Below are 25530 nucleotides of genomic sequence, written 5' to 3'. Positions count from 1 at the left end.
AGATCACAGCTACTCCCACTCTTGAGGCCCTCGGGCCTGGAGCTGAGGTAGCCAGACCTGCGTTTGACAGATCCCCGGCTCAGAGGCTGGTGACAGCATCCCTTGTGTTCCTGCGGATGGACACCTGCTGCTCTGGTCACTGCCGACCCAGAGCATGCCCAGGTGACTTGCCCCTCACCCTGGTTCCTCCTGAAGGGCAGAGCAAGAAATGCCAAATACCCCAAATACCAATGAGTGACTCCAACTGGGCCAAGATGTGGGTCAAGATGGGGGCACCCCGAGGCCATTTGCTCATAGGAAGGATGTAAGTTCTTGCAGTGGGGTGAGGCATGGGTGGAATGGGACAGGCGCTGAAGAGGGATCTGCACAGATAGATAGGCAGGGATTCCAGAACTCCCCCTTTTAGAGGAAGGCCGCTTTGTCCCCTTGGCTTCGCCCATTCCTACTAGTCCAGGCACAGAGATACCACCCTCTCTCTACCCAAAAGGCCTGCGGGAGCTTCCCCAGCTCTGACACAGGACAGCACTGAGGGAGGTTGAGGCCAGGTGGGCAGCTTCCAGCAGCCTCTGAGATCACAGGTGGGTGGCTGGGACCCCAGACCAGATGCGCTGCTTGGCACAAGGACATTTCCCTGCCTGGGGTCTCCTTGGGCATAGTACTTTGGTCGGGGAACCCATTCCTGACCAGGCACCCAGGCGTGGGGGAGGAAGCCCCAGCTTCCGTCCCTCTGTGTCCTCATGCTCCTGGGGGGCACAAGGCAGGAAGTGGTAAGATCAGTCATTCCCTCCCCAGCCCAGACAAAAATTCCCAAGGTCTAGACTGTTCTCAGCAAAGCTCTGGGGCTGAAGAGTGTTAAATTGCAGGTTTGGGTTTCTCCCCTCTGCAGTCTCTGTAATTATGTTTTCACTCAGTTAACTTTAATTAACCTGCCCCAGGCCTCTATGCACGGGAACACGCCTGAGCACAGGGCTCTCTGGGCTGTGCTGAGCAGGTGGTTCCCACGACCTCCCAGCTTTTATGTTTGGGAGGCAGCACGGAGCAGGGCTGTTTTGTCTCGAGCCGGCTCAGTTTGCCATTGGCCCCGACCTCACTGCAACGGCCCCCGCCCCAAGAAAGACAGCTGCTCCTGCCATCGCCAGGGACACCCCTGCACGGGGCTTGCAGAGGGTAAAATAGGCAGCCACATGTCCCCAAAGGCTCAGACCCTGAAGTCTCTCGTGGGGCCCTGTGGCTTCTCCCTCCGTGGCTGCCTGGGATGGGACTGTCCTGGGGGCCTGGCTCATCGTCCTGCAAAGACACAGACACAGCAGTGCAGGCACCAGGCCCCACTGAAGGCAAGGTCACTCTCAACACTGTGTCCTTCGGTCTCCCAAGCCCTTCCCTCCATGATGACAGGAGTTGTGTGCAGGGGTCTCCAGGGCCAGCCTCGAGGTCTGAGGGAAGGTGGGGGGGGGGCACGGAGGCCCTCCTGCCCCAAAGCAGTTGGCTTAACCCCCAGGGGTGCCTAGACAGTCACGGAAAGGAGTCAGGAGAGTGGAAAGAGTGTCACATACATGGATTCAGCAGGGACAAGACCCTCAGACAGGGAGCAGGGAAGGCAGCTCGGGGCCCTTCCAGAGCAGACGCACAGGCTCTAACACGCATACACGTATGCACACACAGCACACACATACCATCGACAGTCCCCAGCAAGGCCCCAGCTGTAAAGAAAGTGCCACAAAGCCCTGATATGCGGGCTGTGGTGGTCGCACACTGCCTACATGAAGCCAGCAGGCGAGTCTGACCTAGGGTGACGGAAAGAGAGAGGAAGGAGGGGAAAGAGAGCAGCAAGTTTATGGCTACGGCCCACCGCTGCCCAGTAAAACAGCTAATAAAGTGCCACCTGATCTCGGCCCAAAGGCTCTATTGGATGAAAAAAGGGGGGGGGGAGCTCAGAAGCACGTGCAATCCAGTCCCCTCCTCTCTACTGTCACCGTCCAAGCCAGTACAGACCTCCCCCGTCCTGCAGCAATGACCAGTCCTCACTTGTTTCTGAACCTTCCCCAAACCCAACCCCCCAGGTGGAGCCAGGCTCCATTAGCCCCTGTGCCTGGGAGCCAGGATGAGGACCACATCTTTGCCCCCAGATCTGGGGGTGGGGGGAGAAAACCAGCCCTAGGACCTGCACCTTCACTGCAGTAGGAGCATCAACCATTTAAGTGTCTGGTCTCAGAGACGCTCCTTTTTGTTGACCCCCAAGAGAATACAGCACCATCTCCATTTTCCACATCCAGGGAAGCTGGTGTTAGAGGCGTGCATGGCTCTCCCTGACCCTCCTAAGTATCAGACCCCAGCCTTCCCCTCGGATGCCCCCCGCCCCCGGCTTAGTGTTTGTTCTCACTGCAGACCACCTAACCAGCCAACTCCCTGCTATGTGCAAATGGAATCAAAAGGTGAGCATGCCTCCCATCCTGGGTAACTGGCTTGCAATCTGGCTGGGTTCCCCTCAGGAGGGGGCCAACATCACAGAACCCGTAGGAACCTCCGTCCTTTAAAGGTGGAGGGTAGATAAGAGATCACCCAACACTCCAGGGAGTGTGTGTATCTGATCCCCTATTGTTCCTGTGAGGGTCCTTGTCTTCAAAGTCACATGTTATTTTCAAGGCAACGGGGAGATGCTGGTCCAAAGGCTGCTTGTCTCTGTCTCCTGGGAGTCGAGCTGCTGCCCGGGGAGTGGACACTATGATCTGTCACAGGCCGGGGCCAGGCTGCCCAGGGCCCCATAAACACACTCACAGGCCTCTGCTCCCACTTGGGACTGTTGCATCCTCACTGCACGCTGCATCACACTCAGCTCCACTGACAAGAGGGGCCCCCCCACCCCGCCTCCCTGCCTCCCTTCCAGGACCAACAGACAATATGAAAATTCAAATAACTGGGGGCAGAGCCAGGAGGAATAAGGCAAGAAAAATAAACAGCCCACTTAGTTTCCAGAAGGTCCTGTCCTCACAAGCCCTAGTTTCCCCAGTGGCTTGTTCTCCCTGAGGCCTGAATGGTATCACCAATTTTTACTGTAAGAAAAAAAAATGCAATTAATCTTGTAAACACCTCCTGGGACACAGGTCAGAGCCAAGGATTCCTCCCATTTCCTTATTTATCTGATTTAAAAATTTGTCTCTTGGGAAAATTCACTTTAGGGCACAAGCAAGGACTTGGGAATTCAGCCAAAACACACGCACCTCCAGTGGCGACAGGCCGGCAGGCAGATGGACGGATGGCTCCAAGGTCACGCTTGGCTGCAGCTGCTGCAAAGCCTGGATGCTTCCCCCAGTCACCCAGAGGACCCCCTCTGGCTGTAAGGACCCACTCCCGTGCCCCACTGGAGGCAGCTGGAGGCGTCCGGCCATGTGCCCATGGGAGCACCCACTTGGCGTGTGGACCCCGGGCCCCAGAAAGTTCTCTGTCCAGCCAGTTTCCTCCTTGCACAGGCAGGAGCAAACAATGACGTCCCTCCCGGCTGAGGGCTCCAGGAGGAGCTGCTCATCGGGAGAGAGGCTGCTATGGCAACTTGAGGAGAATGGAGCCAGGCACTGCCGTCACCTTGAATCCGGCACCAAGCATTCCGCCGTGGCGGCAAAGGGGGCTGCACCTCTGCTCAGCCCCTGCCGAGGCTCCTGCGACGGCGCTGACCTCCCGCCTTCCCTGCTCAGCCTCCTGGCCTCAGTAACTCATTTGCTCCTCACTGAAACGGAGCACACAGCCCAGTCCCCAGAGAACACCACCTCCATCTGTTTTGTCAGAAAAGTTCTTCAGTGTGTGTGGCTCCTGCTTGCTTCTGAGATGGGGTTCTTCTTGATTTCAGCTCATTAAAATCTTGCAGCTAATTAAAACCGGTTTTAACAGTGGCGGCGGCAGCAGCAAACTCTGGGATGAGTCCCACCAGTTTTTATGCGTAGGCATAAAGTTGCAGTGCTCTGCGAGGGTGACAAATGGCTGCAAGTGCTCACTGAGGCAGGGCTGCAGCCTCCTGCCCTGCCTGATGTGGGAGAGTGCTGACCTGGGTCCTGAAATGCCCAGGGCCCACCTTCAGCACACCCTAGCCCGCATGGGTACGCCCCACCTGCCATACTCCTCCCCATTACAAGGCAGGGACTCCCTCCAATTCCCCATGCTTTCTGCTGGGTGGAAGAAAGGGAGCCCCAAGGCAGAGGTCAAGGCATAAATCAGGCTTAAACAGCCCTGAAGCCTTGTCCCCACAGATCCACTAGGCTACAGCCCAGCTTCCCACCATTGCTTACACAAAGAGGCTGAGGGGAAGCCTGCAAACACACAGCTGCAGTAAGGGGTTCCTGAGAGCCTGGCCAAGGTGCCATAAGCTATAATGCCCTTGATTGCTTTCAGGGGTAGGACCATACCATGGATACCATCTCTGCCCAGGACTTCATTTTCAGGGCATTTTATGAGGCAGGGTAGGGGAGAGTAATTCTGCAAGGAGAGAAACTGAGTCCCACCCTGGCAGAATCTGGGATGGGGATTCAGCACCCCCAATCCCATGAGCATGTGTTATCTCGATAACAGCCCTTATCCCACTGTGTGGATAGTGTTCCCACACCTGCCTCAAACTCTTGGAGCCCCGAGAGCAGTGTCACAGCCGCTCCCCATCTTTGCCTTCCCAGCACTTAGCACAGTGCCTGGCACAGGGCAGGTGATCAACATAACCTGTGCTGCATGTGGTGTGAGCAGGGGTTAACAGATGGAGATGTCTGGGCCCTCTGCAGAGAGGCAGTCCACGAACCTGGAATTTCTAAAAGGCCATGCATGTTTCAGGGAGCTGTGGGTTTGTTTTAATCAGGTCTGGGGTAGAATTAGGTCCAAAGAGTAGCCCAATCCTGTGAGAAAAGAGGAGGCAAGGAAGTGAGCTCCATTAGAGATCCTGTTGGAACCTGGCAGCTCCCACATACCCAACACACACTCACCATGAGGATGCCTCTTTTGTATCCTCATTCTGGTAGGGCAGATTTCAAATCATGGGGCTTGAAGACTAATACACTCATAGAGGTAAATGGGGACTCTATTCATATATACACACCTGTATTAATATACATAAGTACAAACAAATATACAAGTCATTTAGATACCATAAAATGGATTATGCTAGAAAACTCCTACATGAAATTTAAGTTTGAATGTGTTGATCCAAAGTCAATGAGGACAGTGGGGTAAGATAGTGGAGAGGGAGGCTCCTAAGTTCACCTCCACCTGTGGACATACCGAGGCATCAACTACATGTGTGACAGCTCACTCTGAAAACAACCTGAAGACTAGCTAAACAGATCTTCCCGAGCTAAAGACATTAAGAGAAGGCCATATTGAGAAGCGTAGGAGGCGCAGAGACAAAGTCGGGAACCAAACCCTCGGCGTGGCAACCCACAAGCAGGAGGGACATCACAGGCATGGAGGGGTGAGAGGATCAGCCCCACACCAGGCATCCCTGGCCCTGAGGACCTGCACAGAGAAGATGAGCCCCCATGATGTCTGGCTTTGAAAATCAGCGGGGTTTACCTTCGGAAGAACTGGAGGTTTATAGGAAACTGATTCTCCAGTCTTAAAGGGCCAGTGCACTATATCATTGGGCCCAAGAGCCAGCACAGAAGCAGCAGTTTAAAAAGTGTCTGGGGTATACATGAAGGGGATTTATTGACTAATTCTAGGATATGTGTTGGAGGCTTAGGGATCTGCAGGAGTTTTTTCCAGGAATGGGAAATGTTGGCAGGTGCTCTTTCTCTAGCCCTCCTTCTACCTGGCCAGATGCTTTTGGGGGAGCCAGTTCTGACACTCTCCATCTACCTTGCTCTGCCCCAGAATTCCTCTGAAGACTAGCCCCACCCAAACCAACCCACCAGCAGGCACCCCTCCAAAGTGGCTCCCACACTGGGCAGCCCAAGCCAGGACCTATGCCCCGCCAGAGTGACTATCAGCTCCCATACCCAACAGGCAGCTCTGGTCAGAACTGGCACATCTCCAGAACAAATCCTGACCCAGGGAGTTGGGGAATGAGCCCTACCAACCAGCACATGCTGTAGCTAGTTGGCCCTTTTAGCCAACTGCATGTGAGGCAAGCCCAGCCCACCAGTGCGCCTACAGACAAGTCAGGCTGAGAACTGGCTCCACCCACCAGTGCACCCTCAGCACTCAGGCCAGTAATAACTGGCGGGTGCTCCCAACCCACATAGTGGAGCACCAAATATATACATACAGAACAAACACAGAGTCAGACAAAGTGAGGAGGCAGAGGTGTATGATTCAAACACAAGAACAAGACAAAACAAGCTAAACAAAAGACAGATAAGGAATCTATCTGCTAAAGAATTCAAATTAATGGTTATAGACACTCACCAGACTCGAGACAAGACTGGAAGAACTCAGTAAGAACTTTAACAAAGAGATAGAAAGTATAAAAAAAGAACCAGTCAGAGCTGAAGAATACAATAAGTGAAATGAAAAATACACTAGAAGAATCAACAGCAAATTAGAGGATGCAGAAGAACAGATCAGTGACCTGGAAGTCAAGGTAGTAAAAAACAACTAAACTGAAATAAGAAAAAAGCTTTTTAAAAAAAAATGAAAATAAGTTAAGGGACTTCTGTGACAACATCAAGCAAAATAACATTCACATTACAGGAGTCCCAGATGGAGAAGAGAGAGAAAAGGGGATAGAAACTTATTTGAAGCAATAATAACTGAAAACTTCCCTAACCTGGGAAGGAAACAGATATCTAGGTCCAGGAATCCCAGAGAGCTCCAAACAAGATGAACCTAAGGAGGTCCACATCAAGACACATAATAATTGAAATGGCAAGGGCGCCTGGGTGGCTCAGTTGGTTAAGCGACTGCCTTCGGCTCAGGTCATGATCCTGGAGTCCCGGGACCGAGTCCCGCATCGGGCTCCCTGCTCGGCAGGGAGTCTGCTTCTCCCTCTGACCCTCCTCCCTCTCATGCTCTCTGTCTCTCATTCTCTCTCTCTCAAATAAATAAATAAAATCTTTAAAAAAAAAAATAATTGAAATGGCAAAAACTAAAGATAAAGAGAGAACCTTAAAAGCAGCAAGAGAAAAACAGTTACATACAAGGGAAACCCCATAAGGCTATCAGCTGATTTTTCAACAGAAACTTTGCAGGCCAGAAGGAAGTGGCATGATGTATTCCAAGTATTGAAAGGAAGAAACGTATAACCAAGAATACTCTACCCAGCAATGTTCAGAATCGAAAGAGAGATAAAGTGTTTCCCAGACAAAAGTTAAAGGAGTGCATCACCAATAAACTGGGCCCTATAAGAAATGTTTAAGGGAATTCTTCAGGTAAAAGAAAAGACCCATAACTAGAAGTAAGGAAATTAATGAAAAGAAAAAAATTTAACTGGTAAAAGCAAACATACAGTAAAGGTAACAGATCAATCACTTATAAAGCTAGCATGAAGGTTAAAACATAAAAGCAGTAAAATCAACTATATCTACAAAAATTAGTCAAGGGATACATAAAGTAAAAAGATGTAAAATATGACATCATATATATAAAATGTGGAGGGAGGAGTAAAAATTTAGTGCTTTTAGAATGTGTTCAAACTTAAGTGACCATCAACTTAATATAAACTGCTACATACATAGGATGTTATGTATGAACTTCATAATAACCAGAAACCAAAAACCTATAATAGATACACCAAAAATGAAGAGAAAGGAATGCAAGTATAATACTAAAAGTCATTAAACACAAGGGAAGAGAGCAAGAGAAGAAGAAAGGAACAGAGAACTATAAAAACAATCACAAAAATAATTAACAAATGACAATAAATACATACCTATCAATAATTACTTTAAATGTAACTGGGTTAAATGCTGCAATCAAAAGACATAGGGTGACTAAATATACAGAAAAACAAACCCATCTATATGCTGCCCACAAGAGACTCATTTCAGACCTAGGACACAAACAGACTGAAACTGAGGGGATGAAAAAAAAGATATTCCATGCAAATGGAAGCAAAAAAAAAAAAAGCAAGGGTAGCAAACAATCACACAAAATGGACTTTATAACAAAGACTGTAGCAAGAGACAAAGAAGGGCACTGTATAATGATTAAAGGATCAATCCAACAAGAGGATATAATAATTAGAAATATCTATGCACCTAACATAGGAGCACCTAAATATATAAAGCAAACATTAACAGACATAAAGAGAGAAATTGAGAGTAATACAATAATAGTGGGGGACTTTAACACCCCACTTACATCAGTGGATAGATCATCTAGACAGAAAATCAATAAGGGAACAGCAGTTTTGAATGACACATTACACCAGATGGGTTTAACAGATATATACAGAACATTCCATCTAAAAACAGCAGAATATACATTCCTTTCAAGTGCACATAAAACATTTTCCAGGATAGATCATATGCTAGGCCACAAAACAGGTCTCAATAAATTTAAGATTGAAATCATATCAAGCATCTTTTCCAACTACAATGGTGTAAAACTAGAAATCAATTACAAGAAAAAACTGGAAAAAACACAGATGTGTGGAAGCTAAACAACATGCTACTAAACAACTGATAGATCAAAGAGGAAACAAAAAATACATGGAGACAATAAAAATGAAAACACAATGGTTCAAAATCTCTGGGACACAGCAAAAGCAGTTCTAAGAGGGCAGTTTATAGTGATATAGGCCTACCTCAAAAAGCAAGAAGAATCTCAAACAATCTAACCTTACACCTAAAGGAACTAGAAAAAGAACAAACAAAGCCCAGTAGAAAGAAGGAAATAATAAAGATCAGACAGAGCAGTAATAAATGAAATAGAGACCAAAAAAACAAACAAACAAACCATAGAGAAGATCAATGAAACTATTAGCTGGTTCTTTGAAAAGATAAAATTGATAAACTTTTAACTAGACTCATTGAGAAAAAGAGAGGACTAACATAAATAAAATCAGAAATGAAAGAGAAGTTACAACAGAGAGCACAGAAATACAAAGGATTATAAGGGACTACTACAAAAAAAAAAATGCCAACAAATTGGACAACTTAGAACAGATGGATAGACTGCTAGACATATACAATCTTCCACAACTGAATCAGGGAGAAACAGGAATTTTAACTAATTACTAGTAATGAAATTAAATAAGTAATCAAAAAACTCCCAACAAGCAAAAGTCCAGAAGCAGATGGTTTCACAGGTGAATTTTACCAATTAAGGAAGAGTTAATACCTATCCTTCTCAAACTATTCCCAAAAATAGAAGAGGAAGAAATGTTTCCAAATTAATTCTATGAGGACAGCATTACCCTGATACCCAAGCCAGACAAAGACATGACAAACAACAAAAATAACAGACCGATATCTCTGATGAACACAGATGCAAAAATCCTCAACAAAATACTGAATTCGAAAATGCATGAAAAGCATCATTCAACATATCAAGTGAGATTTATTCCAAGGATGCAGGATAGTTGTTCAACACTCACAAATCAATCAACACAATACACAACATAAAATGAAGGATAAAGTCATATGATCATCTCAAGAGATGCAGAAAAATCATTTGACAAAATTCAGCATTCATTCACGATAAACTCTCAACAAAGTGGGTATAGAGAGAACATAGCTTTGCATGATAAAAGTCATATATGTCAAACCCACAGCTAACATCATACTCAATGATGAAAAGCCAAAAGCTTTTCCTCTAAAACCAGGAACAAGACAAGGATGCTCCTCTCGCCACTTTTATTCAGCTTAGTATCGGAAGTCCAAGCCACAGCAATTGGAAAGAAAAAGAAATAAAAAGCATCCAAATTGGTGAGAAAGAAGCAAAATGTCACTATTTGCAAATGATATGCAGACAATACTATATATAGAAGTATACATATAGAACCCTAAAGACTCCACCAAAAAATTATTAGATCTAATAAAGGAATTCAGTACAGGTGTTGGATATGAAATCAAGATACAGAAATCTGTAGTGTTTCTATACACTATAACTCACAGAAGGAAAAATTAAGAAAACAATCCCATTTATAATTACATCAAAAAGAATAGGATACCTAGGAATAGATTTAACCAAGAAGGTGAAAGACTTATATTCTAAAAACTATGAGACATTGATGAAAGAAACTGACAATGATAAATAGGAAGATATACCATGCTTATGGACTGGAAGAGTTAAAGTTGTTAAAATGTCCATACTACCCAAAGCAATTTACAGATGCAATGCAATCCCTATCAAAATGCCAATATTATTTTTCACAGAACTAGAACAAATATCCTAAAATTTATATGGAACCCAAAAGACCCCAAATAGTCAAAGCCAAGAAGAACAAAGCAGGAAGTATCACAATCCCAGATTCCAAACTATACTACAAAGCTATAGTAATCAAAACAGGATCGTTCTGGCACATAGACACATAGATCAATAGAACAAAATAGAGAGCCCAGAAATAAATCCACAATTATATAGTCAATTAATCTTCAACAAAAAAGGCAAAAATAAACAACAGGAAAAAGACCGTCTTTCAGTAAATGGTGTTGGGGCAACTGGAGAGCTACATGCAAAAGAATGAAACTGGACCACTTTCACTATACACAAAAATAAACTCAAAATGGGTTAAAGACCTAAATGTAAGACCTGAAGCCATAAAAATCCTAAAAGAAAACATAAGCAGTAAATTCTTGGGCATTGGCCTTAGCAATATTTTTCTTTTAAATATTTATTTATTTGATAGAGCATGCGAGAGAGCATGACCAGGGGAAGTGGCAGAGGGAGAGGGAGAAGCAGATTCCCCGCTGAGCAGGGAGCCCGATGTGGGGGCTCGATCCCAGGACCCTGGCACCATGACCTGAGCCGAAGACAGATGCTAAACCAACTGAGCCACCTAGGCACCGCTTAGCAATATTTTTCTAGATATGTTTCCCCAGGCAAAAGGAAACAAAAGCAAAAACAAACAACTGGGACTACATCAAATGAAAAAGCTTTTATACAATGAAGGAAACCATCAACAAAATGAAAAGGCAACCTACTGAATGAGAGAAGATATTTGCAAATGATATATCTGATAAGGGGTTAGTATCAAAAATGTATAAAGCTCTCATACAACTCAATACAAAAACCCACAAATAATTCAATTTAAAAATGGGCTGAGGACCTGCATTGACATTTTTCCAAAGAAGACATACAGATAGCCAACAGACACATGAAAAGATGCTCAACATCAGTAATCAGCAGGGAAATGCAAATCAAAACCATAATGAGATATCACCTCACACCTGTCAGAATGGCTAAAATAAAAAACACAAGAAACAACAAATGCTGGCAAGGATGTGGAGAAAAAGGAACCCTCATGCACGGTTGGTGGGAATGTAAATTGGTGCAGCCACTATTTGAAACAGTATGGAGTTTCCTCAAAAAATTAAAACTAGAAATACTATATGACCTAGCTTCTGCTTCTTGGTATTTGCCCAAAGAAAATGAAAACAAGTCATTCAAAAAGATAATATGCATCCCTATGTTCATGACAGCATTTTTTGCAATAGCCAAGATATGGAAGTAACCCAAGTGTCCATCAATAGATGAATGGATAAAGATATTGTGTATACACACACAAACACACACACAAGCACACAATGGAATGTTATTCATCTATAAAAAAGAATGAGATCTTGCCATTTGTAACAGGGATGGAACTAGAGGATATTATGTTAAGTGAAATAATTCAGACTAAGAAAGACAAATACCGTATGATTTCACTTACATGTGGAATCTAAAAACAAAACAAATGAACACACAAACAAGTCAAACACAACACATGCTACAAAATGGATGAGCACTGAGGACATCGTGTTATGTGAAACTAGCCAGGCGCAGTGGGACAAACACTGTATGATTCCATGCAGTCAGATTCAGAGGCAGATGCAGAATTGTGTTACCAGGGGAGGAGGGATAGGGCGTTATTAATTAATGAGTACAGAGTTTCAGCTGGGGAAGTTGAAGGAGGTTCTGAAGATGGCTGCACAACAGTGTGAATATATTTAATGCCTCTGGACTTAAAATGATTAAAATCGTATGTTTTAGGGGTGCATGGCTGGCTCAGTCAAAGGTGCATGTGACTCTTGATCTTGGAGTTGTGAGTTAGAGCCCCAGGTTGGGTATACAGATTACTTAAATGAATAAATAAATAAAAACTTTAAAAAAACAGTAAATTTATATTATATATATTTTACCACAGTAAAAAAAAAAAAAAATCAACAAAAGCAAACTAAAGGTTGAAACTGAGCAGAAACCACCCTCTGCCTGTTAGTTTCTCTCATCACACAGATGACTGCAAGTGAGTCCAGGAGCTGAGGACCAGAGAGGGGTCAAGTTCATGCCCGTGTGAAACGTGACCATGACATAGGAGAGCTGGGTTTGTGGCCCAGGCATCCTGAACAAAGTAGTCAGATGTCATGAGATGGACACCAGGCTCAGAGTGGGGAGCCCAGGTTCTAGCCTGGCTGTACCTCAAAGCTGTGGGACCCTCACGACTTGATTTCCTAATCTCAGAATCAGCCTGCACCGAAAATATCCATTGTAGATGAGTTCCCAAGTTCCTTGCAGTCTGGTGTGAGACAAATGTCCAAACAGAAAGGTGTTTTCATGAATTTCATTTGCACGAGGCCATTTTCAGGCAGAGCAGAAGGCCTTTCAGCTAAGACATCCCTTACGCACACCTGCCACCCATCCCTTGCCACAAATCTGGATCACTGCTGGGCTCCTACGGACCAAAGCCGTCAAGCTCTTTCCCTTTAAGACAACTCTGTCCTTGTGGAGGAAGCAAAGGCCTCCGATGCAAGTGTAAAACTGGAAATTGTGTTCTCAGGTTCTTTCTGAGCCACAAAGCCTTGCTCCCCTGAGGCCTGTTGGGCTGAGGTGAGTCCCCCCTGAGGCCACTCCCTCCCTACATGACCATTGCTCTCTGTTTCAACATCTACACTGAGCCCCGCTGAGACCATGCCTCATTTAGTGATAGAATTCATTTCAAGGCAGAAATCAACCATAGGGCTAATGATGGGGATCCCAATGTATCCACAGTCACCTCTGTCATTCAAAAATCTTCAACTGGGAGGGCACCTGGATGGCTCAGCCAGTTAAGCGTCTGACTCTTGGTTTCAGCTCAGGTCTCGATCTCATAGTTCGTGGGACTGAGCCCCATGTCGGACTCTGTGCTCCGCGGGGAGTCTGCTTGAGATTCTCTCTCTGCCCCTCCCCCCACTTACATGCTTGCTCTCTCTCTCTCTCTTAAATAAATAAATAAATAAATAAATAAATAAATAAATATCTTCAATTTTTAAAGAACTTAAAAGGGCAACATGAGGGATCCTTGTGGTGATGGAGATGTCCTCTATCTTGACTATCAATGTCAATATCCTCATTGTGATATTATACTATAGTTTTACAAGATGTACTGGGGGAAACAGGAAAAAGGGCACATTGAGATTACTCTGTATTATTTCTTACAACTGTTACATGAATCTAAAATTATCTCAAAATGAATGGTTTAATTTCTTAAAAATCAAGAACTTAAAAGTAACTGGCCTTTCAACTCATGCATAATGGAAGCAAATTCTAATGTTGTGCACGTAAATAATAGATAACCATTTTCATGGATCAGCGCCATCCTTTGTTGTATAAGAAACATTTTAAAGTTAAGGGACTATGCCTTTAATAGGAAAATTTGATGTGTTAGCAACTACTGGTTGATCTTTGTGCATTTTTCAATTGCAAATTGCACTTTAAAATGCAAACAATTATTAATATTGATTTGGACTCAAACAATATTGAATTTCAATATATTTCCAGCTCTTTTATGAATTACCCTGTGGATACATGGTGATTATGATAAAAGAGCATTTGCTTGCCCAATTTCTTTTCAGTGAGGAACCCTGAAGAGGGCTGATGTGATCCATGGATAATGAACTTCACAGGGACAAGACTGGCTCCAGAGTCCTCTGCCAGGCCCTCAAACTTAGGCAGCACAGACTTTCAGGGCCACTTTCTCCAAGCCAATATTACAGAGCATAGGCTATGAATGACTGCTCAAGGCCTGGATGGGATTTAGTGTCATAGTTTTTAGGGCAAGGAGAAGGCATAGATGTATATCATGCTTTGTTACCCTTCCAGGTAGCATGCTGGATACTATATAAACATCCCATTTAGCTTTTGAACAATAACCTCTTGAAGTAAAATCATTACCCCTATTTGATACAGGTTTGGTTCTCTGTAAGGAGATGTGGAATGGAGTTTAGGGTGCAAAACGTTTATTCAGGATCAATACCTGTGAAGGGAAAAGGGAGGAAGCCAGAACCAGCAGAAGAGGCTAGACAGGGATGCAGGTCCAACCCAGGCTGCGCAGGGAGCACTGAAGCAGGTGTAGCCCATGGGAGTGTCCTGTAGCAGGCAGAAATGGCTGCACCTTCATGCGTCACCCTACTCAGTCCCTGGATGTGGCATGCCCAGGGAAAGGCACGACCCCAGAAAGGACACTTTGCTGCAGCCAAAGCAGATCCTGAAGGAGCTGACAGCTGGGAGATGGCTCCTGACCACATGTCCTGTGGGTGGTCAGTGTGTCCTTTCCAGAGGGGGATCTAGACAGCACATCTCCAAGTCTACCACCATTTTACAGACAATGAAATTAAGACCCAGAGAGACTAAACATGGCCAAGGTTACATTCCACATACGCCATCCCAGATCTGCCTAACTTAAATCTTGCCTCTCCGCACCCCATTCATGCCTTCTCCCAAACAAAAGCATAGATCAGACTGTCCTGACCTTCAGGTACTGAGACATGAAGGTCTGAAAGTCTCCAGAGGAACACATGGAAAGTCTGACTGCATAAGCAGATACCCTCACCTCACCTCTGCTAACATCCCTGCAACATGCATGCGTGTGTGCACACACATGCTTAGTTCTTGGCGATTATCTCATTGCTAATCGAAGGCAGGGGCCTTCGATTATTTGGGTTAAAAGTTCCCCTGACAGTACAGCCTGGAGAGCATCTCCCCCCCAGCAGAGCTGCTGGATCTTGCCAAGAGCAGAAGACGATGTATGATGCCACACAGCCTCCTTTTACTTTTAGAAAGCACTGAGCTATTCACATTTTCCAGCTGCTTTGACATCCACAGCCACAGCAGGGAAAATTACAGGGAGGAAAAAATTGCATATTTACTTCTCAGAATTGAAAGTTGGGGTATAATATGGACAGAAAGGAGTGTATGAGTAAACCTAGAATGCCCTGGCCCCTGGCAGTGTGTAGCTGCCTCCAAGCTGTGAATGGCAATCCATAGACTCCAGAAGAAGAGAGAATGGCAAGGAGGTTTGGCTTTCTTCCACGGAATCCCTCTCCTTGTGGCTGGCACAGGGAGGCCTCAGAGGACTTGCCTTTGTGTTCCCAGCTGCCAAGAATGCCTGGCACAGAGTAGGTGCTCGGGCAATGTGTGGTGAGCAAGGAGAGAGCTAGGAAGAGGAGGGAGAAGGGGAAGGGATGCACACTGGGACCAGTTCAGTCCTTTGGGTTGAGGTCATGTGGAGTCCAGCAGGTGTGCCCTGTCCGCACAGTGTGCATGCATGGCCATCCCCTTTGGGAGAGGGCTGGCCTCTTTAAGATCCATGGCTAGCCATCACATTCTTGGTCCTCACTAGTCCAGCATGATTTTCCCTGGAGCTCTCCTCAGAACACCTGGTTCTATCCTGAGGGCTCAAAGACTAAGAATATGGCAGAGCGATCTGGGCCCTATCCTGGTTGTGGAGAATTGGGTCTCCCTCAGGCTGCCAGGAGGGGGCCAGAGCTGTGAGTAACCTGGAAGTTCTAAAGAGTGGCTATGCATAAGACAGGAGCCTGTCTTCTCCATGAGGCTCTGCCTCATGTCTCCCTCCAGCGGACATCCTGTGCTTCGAGTACCCCACTGACCCTCCAGTGCCTTCCCGCTCTTTCACCACAGGGTGTTGGAAAGCCAGAAATTTGGGCCCACCCACTCCAGCTGTAGACTCGGCCTCTTGTGTATTTCCTGTCCATCTTTTTTTTTTCCAGCCCCTCAGTGAGGCTGATTCAGCACCGGAGGCCTGGACAGCACCCTATCTCCACTCCAATCCCCATAGGACAGTTGCTGCCACCCCCTTGTTCAAAAGGGTCTGAGGGCCCCCAGTTGCCCAGTGGTCCAAGTTTGAATGTCTTAGCATATCCCACAAGGCCCACTGAGTATCCAGTGTCTGCTGCTCTCCTATCTTCAGTCTCATTTCTCACCATTCCCTGATGGCCCCCAGGCCAGTTGAGGCACCCTCCTGTGTGTTCCCAAAGCCCCTGAGCTTTCCTCTAACACAGGTGAGAGACTAGTGTAGAGGAAAGAGCTCTGGGCTCTTTCCTGCTGTCCTTGGGTAGAGGGAAGAGGCTCAGGATGGGTGAGGTGGACCACTGGGTCCCAGTCCTCTCCCTGCAGGGCACATACTCCTCTACAGGTGGTCTTGCTCTGATCTCCAAACGGTTTTGCTGACTTCATTGCTTACCTTGAACAACACAAAAGGGAGTCTGGTTTTTCTTTCCCTGAACCTTCAGCCACTTTTCTGCTGTCCCATGTCCCTGAGTTCTCATCTCTCGACCTCAAGGACACAGATAAAAAAGGTGCTAAGTCTTTATAGTCCCTGGACATGCTATTCTATGGTATGTTTGCTGGGCCAAGGATGTAGGCAGCACTCAGCTGACTGGGAGCACCCTACAGCAGAATGGCATCCACGAAGGTCCCACCCATGCTCTTGTGTCATAGTGTCAGTGAAGGGGCACTTAAGCCCTAATTTCCTGCATGGCTGCTGCAAAGAGAAAGACACAGGTAGAAATACACATTTTCATGATGAGATCCAGAGTGGCCAATCATTGGTCTTCAGTGAACACACCTGTTGGAAGCAGTCCATTTCCTATACTAACTATATGACACTTTTATAATGAAAACTATTTTCAGAATGACATAGCCAATGACCCTTGATAGCCTTCAGGTCTTCAGATCTTCCAATTTGGAAACCTGGATTTTTAAAAAGATTTTTTTAAAATTTATTTATTTGGGGGGGAGGGGTAGAGGGAGAGGGAGAGAATCTCAAGCAGATTCCCTGCTGAGCAGGGAGAACCCAACACAGGGCTTGATCTCATGACCCTGAGATCGTGACCTGAGCTGAAATCAAGAGTCGGATGTTTAAAGGACTGAGCTACCCGGGCACCCTAGAAACCTGGATTTTTAACTTGAAATTTCTCGATTCTCAAACTGGCAAGCAACACACATTTTTCAAACCTACCCGAGCCAATCAAAACTCATGTACAAGCTGGATTTGGCCAGGGGTCCACCCATTGCCACTGTGGCCACGAAAAGCATCGCCCAGACTGGAGAAAGGCACCTGACCTCTGGATAAAAACGATTCAAGGAATTTTGTGCAAAAGCAGCTGAGAGGAGAAAAAGCCTGTGAGTCAGCTGGTGTGGAGGGAGGCTGCAGCAGCCTCACTGGTCAGGAGCTGCTCCCTACAGCTCTGTAACAGGATGGCGCTCACGCAGAAACACGGGCTTCCAGCACAGGACATCTGCCCCTGCCTGGAGGACAGTCGCTGCAGTGGCACGGGATACACACACGCATGCACAGTCACACTCCTATGCACCCGTTATGGGTTGAACTGTGTTGTCCCTGCCAAATTCACACGATGGAGTCCTAACCCCGAGTACCTCAGACTATGACCTCATTTGGGAAAAGGGTTATCGCAGAGGTAACGAGCTAAGAAGAGGTCACACTGGAGTAGGCTGAACCCCTAACCTAATATGACCAGTGTTGTTATAAGAAGGGGAAATTTGAACAGACATGCACACAGGGAGAATGCCACGTGAGGGTAAAGGCAGAGATCTACAAGCCAAAGAATGCCAAAGATTACCTGCACACCCCCCCAGAATCTAGGGGAGAGGCCTGGAAGAGATCTCCCTTCACCACCCTCAGAGAGGGCCAGACTTCCAGCCTCCGGGACTGAGAGGCAACACATTTTGGCTGCTGAAGCCCCCTCGTCTGTGGTATGCTGTTACAGCAGCCCAAGCCAAGTACCACTTGAAACTTCTTGATTCTCAAACTGGCAAGCAACACCCATTTTTAAAACCTACCCGACCCTGTGGAGAAGGCTCAGCCCTGGCATGCACGGCACCATCCTGGGCGCTGGGGTAGGGAACATAGCGAGCCTGCTGCCAGGAGCCCAGCTCCTGCCTGCCTCGGTGGTTCTCATAAACTGTGTGTAGACAGTGTCAGGCCAGCATTTGACATTTGACACAAGGCTTGTGACAAGCAGATTATTTGTGCTGGGAAGTGAATAATGGAAACCCTATCTCAGTGGGAATCCTGTAGCTCCCCAGAGCCATCGGGACCCGGGTCCTTCCTGAGGCTCCACTCCTCTGTCCTCGGGCAGCTTTTATCCTCGGATGGCTTCTGCATGGTTGTTTGATGGCTGCAACCACAGTCCGGCCTCCAGGCATCCTCGCTACATCCGGCAGGAGAGGGGGAGCCCCGGTCCCTAACCATGGAACAAAGCTCCTGGACCCTGAGCCTATGGCACCTCCCTGACTCAGTGCCTGGGGTTGGGGGAATGTCCCGCGCTGGTTGGTGCAGGCCTGGGACCAGTGGGATGAAACTGCCCTTCTTGGAGCCGGGAGTGGGGTCAGCGCCTCCAAACTCAAAGCCCAGGAGACAGGGGGAAGGCGTGACATAGAGTTGGCCACCGAGTCCCCTATGGACAAAAGCTGCATGAAAAACTAGGACCCCCATTTTACAGATGAGGAAACAGGCTCAGGGAGGCTGAGTAACTTGCTCAAGGCCACACTGTGGGAAGTAATGGAGGCACATTTGAATTCAGGTCTAGGTCCGAGAAGTGCTGTCTGCCACTTGCCACGCTGCGTCCCAGGATTAACCCTGCCGCCTGTGACCGAGGGAGCCGCACTCTGGACCCGTGACAGCACAGACCCGGTCTGTCAGCGGGCAGGGGCTCAGGGCCACTCTGTCCCTCTCGGAAGCCCTCCCTGAGCCCACCTGGTTGGCCTGGCCTCCCAACACAGCCACGTCCTGCCTGCAGCACTAGCCTGCTGGCTCCCATGCGGACCCCGGCCTCCGCGAGAGCCCTCGGCTCACCTGTGAGCACATGCGTGTGGGAGCATGCAGACGCGCCTGTGACCCTGTCCTGTGAATGAAGAGGGTGAGGGCTCCTGTCTGTGTGTCTGGGTGAGCATGAGTGTGTGGGGACATGTGTTCCCGCACGTGTGCAAGCTTGTGGGCATTTCAGGAGTTCCCATCCCTTTGCCCTGTGGCCACAAGGATGATCACCAATGACCGTCGCCCCCAGCTCAGAGGCCCTCCCCACTACCAGCTGCTGCCTGGAGTCAGCCCTCCTTCCTGGCAGAGGTGAGCAAGGCCTCCTTTTCCACGGGAGAGGGGGTGTTGGAGGGCAGGCGGGGGTGGGAGCGGGTGGGCTGGAGAGGGGGTCCAAAGTGGCAGCCCAGCAGGGCCATCTGCCATCTGTACCTCCCGCTCTGCTTCCCCGTCCGTCCCCTCTCCGCCTCAGGGTGCAGCACTCTGGCGACCCCTGGGAATTGGAAGCTAATTTTCCACGATCATTAGTGATGGAAAGACCTCAGGTTCTGCCTTTAATTAAAGTCAAATGTGGGGCTGAGGAGAAGCACTGCACGCAGGCATCCTCTTCTCACTTGTAAAAGCCATATGCAAATAATTAAGCCAGGCATGGAAGCCATAATTAAAAATTTCACAAACCCCCTCATTAGCTGAGCAGTCTGCACAGAAAAGTGGGACTGCGGCCCTCCCCCATGCCGATAGCAGCTCCTGCAGATGGTTAATTGGCTGGGGGGGGAGGGGCAGAACACACCCAGGGGACAGTGCACCTGGCAACGGGCTGGCAGGGGTCCTGGCTTCCCAGGCCAGCGGCAATGACCTTTCATCTCTGCTTAGGGTGCTTCCAGCCAGGGACCAGGGCTCCTGGGGTGAAGTGGGTGAATCTAAACATCCACCCAACCCACAGCAAGGTGAGGAGACAGTACCCTGGTCCCAAATCTCCCAGCCTCCCCTGGCCCCAGGCCTTCAGTGTGCCCAGGAGGGAGGTGGACCCTCGCACTGAGGAAGGCTCAGCAAGCCCCTTCTCCCCCAGCAACTGCGTGTCCTGAGGTCCTTCAACTCCTAGCCATGCATACAGATGTCCCCAGGCCTGATGGCCACTGTAGATAGTGGGACAGGATACCCACACACCCCATAAACACAGGCTTCAATCAGCATCTCAAGATCTGTGACGAGGGGCGGGACAGCCACGAAAAGTCTGACCTCACTGCTCCAGATGTTCTCAGGCCCCTTTTCGCCCCCACGCTCCCCAGGATCCCAGGCCCAAGCCCTCAGCCCTTGGAGACATCGGATTCACCTCAGGTCCTGAATCGATCCTGCCAGGCAAGTCACCCGCAGACGTAATCTCCCCTTGTGCACTGACATTTCCAAATGAATATTCACTCATCCCAGTCCTGGCCACTTGTTTTCCTGTCTGGCCTGATCAATGGCGCTCCTCTGAAGGAATCGTACTCCTCAGGGGCCCTGAGGCTGCCCGGTGTGTGTGGGGATGAGATGTGTCCACCCTGCTGAGAGCCTGGACAAGCTCGCCTCACCCAAACACCACAGGCCCTGTGCTGGGCCAGTTTCCCCCACAGCCGAGACGCTCACTCCTTCAGTGTCACAGACGTAAGCCAAACGTGATGAAAAACAAATCCAGGAACTGGCTTTCCTTTGGAGGATGTGGGGATCTGATGGGGCCACAGGATGTCACTGAGCCAAGCTCTGAGTTCTGTCCTGCTCAGGTCAATGCCGACCCAGAGGAGTCCTCCGTCTGATGTCTTCGGCCAGATTCCTGAAACCGACCCTTTCCCGTTCTGGCCTTGCCCTTCCTGGTGGCTCAGGAAACAGCATTCCTCCTTCCAGCTCTCCCCTGGCAAACAGAGGGGGCGCAAGCCCTTCCACCCAGGGTCATCAGACATGTGCCCCCAGGCAGTCGTGATCTCAGCTGACCCATCTTGTTTCTTATCTGTCCCCAATATGCTTTGACGGTCAGTTCTGCAAGTCAGTTTGGGGCTTCCTTCCTTTTGTTCACCCTCCAAGCCAAGCTGCCCTGATGGTCAGAGGCCCCGCCTCACCCTTTTTTCCCCCACCCTTCTGCAGCTCCCCTGTTACAAATGCATAGGCCCAAGGACCCTTACTTTGAGCCACTGACACAAGATAATACCCCCAAATAAGAAAATATGTTCACATGGGGAAGGAGACTATTCCTCTTACGCAAACCATGTGACAGTTGTTACTTTTTGACCCTGTTTGATTCTTCAAAATGAAACATTTCAGATGTATAAAAATATACAGAATATGAAGAGGGCGCCTGGGGGGCTCAGTCAGTTGGGCGTCAGACTCTTGATTTCTGCTCAAGTCATGATTTTAGGGTCGTGAGATCGAGCCCCATGGTGGGCTCTGTGCTGGGCATGGAGCCTGCTTAAGATTCTCTCTCTCCCTCTCCCCAGCCCCAACCCTGCTCACATGCGTGTGCGCACTCTCTCTCTCTCTCAAAAAAAAAAAAAAAAAGAACCACCAGTGCACTGTCAACTTCAAGAATAAAATAAGGACCAATAGGTGGAGTCTCCTTTGCACCCCTTCTTGTTACTTACCCCTCCCCTCCCCTCCAGAGGTAACCAGATGTGTGGTAAACATTTAATGAGCACCTACTATGTGCCTGGACTGTTCTAAGCAATTGGGATCCATCGTCAACAGAACAGATAAAGATCCTGCCCTCATAGAATTAAATTCCAACCAGCAGAGAGACAGTACTATAAGTACTATAAACAAATTAGCAAATTATTTTAACATGACAGGGTGATAAATGCTATGAAGAAAAGAAAAACAGAACAGAGTGAGGGGAACTGGGGGGCTGGAGGCTAGAGGCAGGTCTCAAGACCTAAGCGTGTAGAAGGAGGCCTCACTCAGAAGGTGATATTTGAACCATGTGGATATCTAGGGAACAACCTGTGCAAAGGCCCTGGGGTGGAAGCATTCCTGACGTCCAATGTGTCTGCAGAGGCGTGAGCATAAAAAAGAGGGAAAGGAGACACAGAGAAGTAATGCGGGGCCTGTCAGGTGGGCCACTGAAAAGAAGTTGACTTTTACTGTGAGTAAAATGGGGGCATTAACTGGCTCGGATTGCAGCAGAACCCCTCTGGCCACATAGGTAGACAAGGGCAAAAGCAGGAAGGCCAGGGAAGAAATTAGTCTGGGTGAAAGATTTCGGTTGTGATGTGAACATGCGGGTCTGCCATTCTTATGAGAATTGGCACTTTTACCAGAGGACTTCATTTTGACATTGAAAATTACATGTTTTTACTTTAATGCTCTGATATCAGTATGTGTCTTCGGTCTACTTGCTGGCCATGAGATTTTCTGACGTGAGGATTCTGGATCCTGAAAAATCTGTAAGTCACTCTTTTTTTTTTTAAGATTTCATTTATTCATTTGAGAGAGAGACAGAGACAGAGAGAGCACAAGCAGGGGGAGCGGCAGAGAGAGAGGGAGAAGCAGACTCCCCGCTGAGCAGGGAGTCTGACGTGGGACTCGATCCCAGGACCTGGATGGAGATCATGACCTGAGCTGAAGTCAGACGCTCAACCAACTGAGCCATGCAGGTGCCCTGGGAGTTTTGTTTTGTTTTTAAGATTTATTTATTTATTTGAGAGAGAGACACACAGAGAGAGAGAGAACACAAGCAGGGGGAGTGGGAGAGGGAGAAGCAGACTCCCTGCTGAGCAGGGAGCCCAGCATGGGGCTCGATCCCAGGACCTAGAGATCATGACCTAAGTCAAAGGCAGACACTCAGCCATCTGAGCCACCCAGGCACCCCTGTAAGTCACTCATTTCCAGAGCCAGAAGTGCAAGGGAAGTCAGTGGCTTGGTACATGTGGGTGAAGTGGACCTGGGATATAGACATTCGGTGAGGACTGGGAAGAGGGCTCTGGAGTCGCATGGCACCCTGGGTTCCAAATCCTGGCTCCATGAGGCATTGACCGTGTCACTCTGGGCAAGCTGCTTCAGCTCTTCTGCCTCGGTTTCCCCACCTGCAGAATGGGGGTAATAATGGCTACCTCGCAAATTGTCCTAAGGACTATTAGAGCGATAAGGAGCAGCACCTGGCACACAGGGACTGCTCCATCGTGTTAGTGACTACTTTGGGAAAATGACCAGAGCTCCTCGAAGTGCTTCTCTCCCAGGCAAGTCTGTCAACCTGGAGCTGGAGCAACAACCCACTCTTGGACATCGCCTAGCAAAGCCTGAAGGTCAACAAGAAACAGGAGCCGTGGAGGCTCCTAACGGGGCTCTCCAAGGAATATCTCAGGAGCTCAGGCTACAGGCAGCCCCAAAGAGGTCGGTGACCTTTCTGGGAAGGGCTTCCATGAAATTGGCCCTTGAGCACTGCATCAAGAAGGGAAATTGGGGGCGCCTGGGTGGCTCAGTCGGTTAAGCGGCTGCCTTCGGCTCAGGTCATGATCCCAGGGTCCTGGGATCGAGCCCCGCGTCGGGCTCCCTGCTCAGTGGAAAGTCTGCTTCTCTCTCTCCCTCTGCCTGCCTCTCTGCCTACTTGTGCTCTCTCTCTATCTCTCTGTCAAATAAATAAATAAAATCTTAAAAAAAAAAAAAAAGAAGGGAAATCGAGCAGCCTTTCTGGGCACATCCGCCTCTGCCCCCAGCGCCGGCCTTGGGCTATCTCCGCTGGTGCGTGTCACGCCCAGGAAAAGGGCTGGTATTTATTTTGACATTCCATGTTTGCTAAACTATTTCAGTCTTGTCTGCTGAGTATGCCAAGCATGTCAGAATGATCAATTTTGAAAGTTGAATGCAGTTGGTCTTTTCCCTGATGATTAAAAATATGGTACCTTCTGTCTTCGGCCCATGTGCTCACCATGTACTCACTCTGACGATTTCAGCTCAGACCAGAGTTCAGTATGTGCTGTGAGCTCACTGGCGGTCAGATGGTCACAGAATTAGGAAAACAGCCTGGCATTCGAGGCCTTGGGTTTCGGTGGGTGATTTTTTTGTTTTGGTTGGTTTCTTTTTTTTTTTTTTTTCTTTCCTTGTCTTTCTGTACATAATTAATTACTTTGCAAGCAAGGTTGAAGTCTTCTTTAAAAATTGGCAAAATTGTCAGAAGCTGAAGCTTGCCAAGGAATGATGGAGCATATTCTGAAAATATTTGTGAGGTTTTTCTCTATATTCACACAAACAGACACACACACACACACACACACACACACAGAGTCCTTGTCTTGAGTTTGGCATTGCAAGAAAACCTATCATGGAAGTCTAATATTACTTTCCAATTAAGCTCATTTACTTCGAAGAAATCTGACTCCACTTCAGACAATAACCAATTCTATCAGTGGTCTCGAAGGCTCAGGAAAACCGCATTTCCTCTGATCCACCTTTTTAGCCACATGTCACCTCTACCCAGGTAGTGTGCATGGGGTCCTTTGTCATCCATTCATGACAACTAATAGCCAAATAATACATTTGACTTTTGGCAAAACTTTCAACCTGCTGCCCTCCCTAAGTCGCTGGTTTGGCCTTTGCAATGAACTTCACCAGGCTGTGTTTCTGTTTCTTCTCCAAGGCAAGGTCTGGCGGCCCTCGGTGTACGTTTTGTGGGAGTTTCCAATAAGGCAAGGGTCTGTGTCCTTAAGGATACCAAGGGGCTTGTACCCACAGGTGACAAACATTTCAGATCCTGATGATGTGTTCCACTGCAAGTTTCTTTCATGTGAAGCACAGAATGATGTTTTGCAGGCAAAAATGAAACCCACAGGTTTTAGAATAAATTTCATGTGATCTTGGTCCAACACTATTTAAGGGATGGGGGCGGTTTGGCATCCCTGCCCAGAGTTTGCCAACACCTCAAGGAAGGTGTGCCCCATCTTTGCAATAGATATAAACTGCCCTTGATCTGAGCCTCAAGTATCATCAGCTACCCCAAAAGAGACAAAAAAGCAAAATCAGGAGTCCTGGTGCTCGATTTTGGTCTGCAGACGGCAATGTGACCTCCATGGCCGGTGGCCAGATGGTGGTGTGGCAGGCCAGGCATCTAGCCATGCCCAGGCTCCAAGAAGCATGATGTGTCTGTGGGTTTGTTTCACACAAAAAAAGTCATGAGCACAGAGTACTGGTGCCTGTGGCAATGGAAATGATCCGACTTTGATTTCCAGCTTGTAGTGTTAGGACCAACTTTGCCTCTTGGAAAGGATAAAACTGGAGGTGTAAGAGGCTCACAGTCCCTCTTCTGGGCTGCTCTGTAGTAAACAGAAAAATCAAACACTCCCTCAAAGCCCATCCTCACCGTAAAACAGGAACCGCTTCTGATGTTCGTGACATGGACTGGGAACCAT

At 47.9% G+C, this 25530-nt stretch overlaps 1 protein-coding gene across 3 annotated transcripts in view; it reads right to left on the bottom strand.

The window, feature by feature from the left end:
- The window catches only part of CHST8 (carbohydrate sulfotransferase 8), a 128448-nt gene that overhangs the window by 64768 nt on the left and 38150 nt on the right, over nucleotides 1–25530 (bottom strand). Inside the window, exon 1 of one of the 3 annotated variants that reach the window (XM_032390604.1) lies at nucleotides 3219–3281. The exons of the other annotated variants lie outside the window; for them this stretch is intronic. The gene's annotated coding sequence lies outside the window, so the exon portion shown is untranslated. Of the gene's footprint in view, nucleotides 1–3218; nucleotides 3282–25530 lie in introns of those variants that run through there. 3 annotated transcript variants of the gene reach the window in all.

The sequence above is a fragment of the Phoca vitulina genome, unplaced genomic scaffold (assembly GCF_004348235.1).
Source record: "Phoca vitulina isolate PV1807 unplaced genomic scaffold, GSC_HSeal_1.0 scaffold58, whole genome shotgun sequence".
Taxonomy (NCBI): Eukaryota; Metazoa; Chordata; class Mammalia; order Carnivora; family Phocidae; genus Phoca; species Phoca vitulina.
The sequence above is the reverse complement of the archived record's forward strand: the minus strand, read 5'-3'. Positions and strand labels throughout refer to the sequence as shown.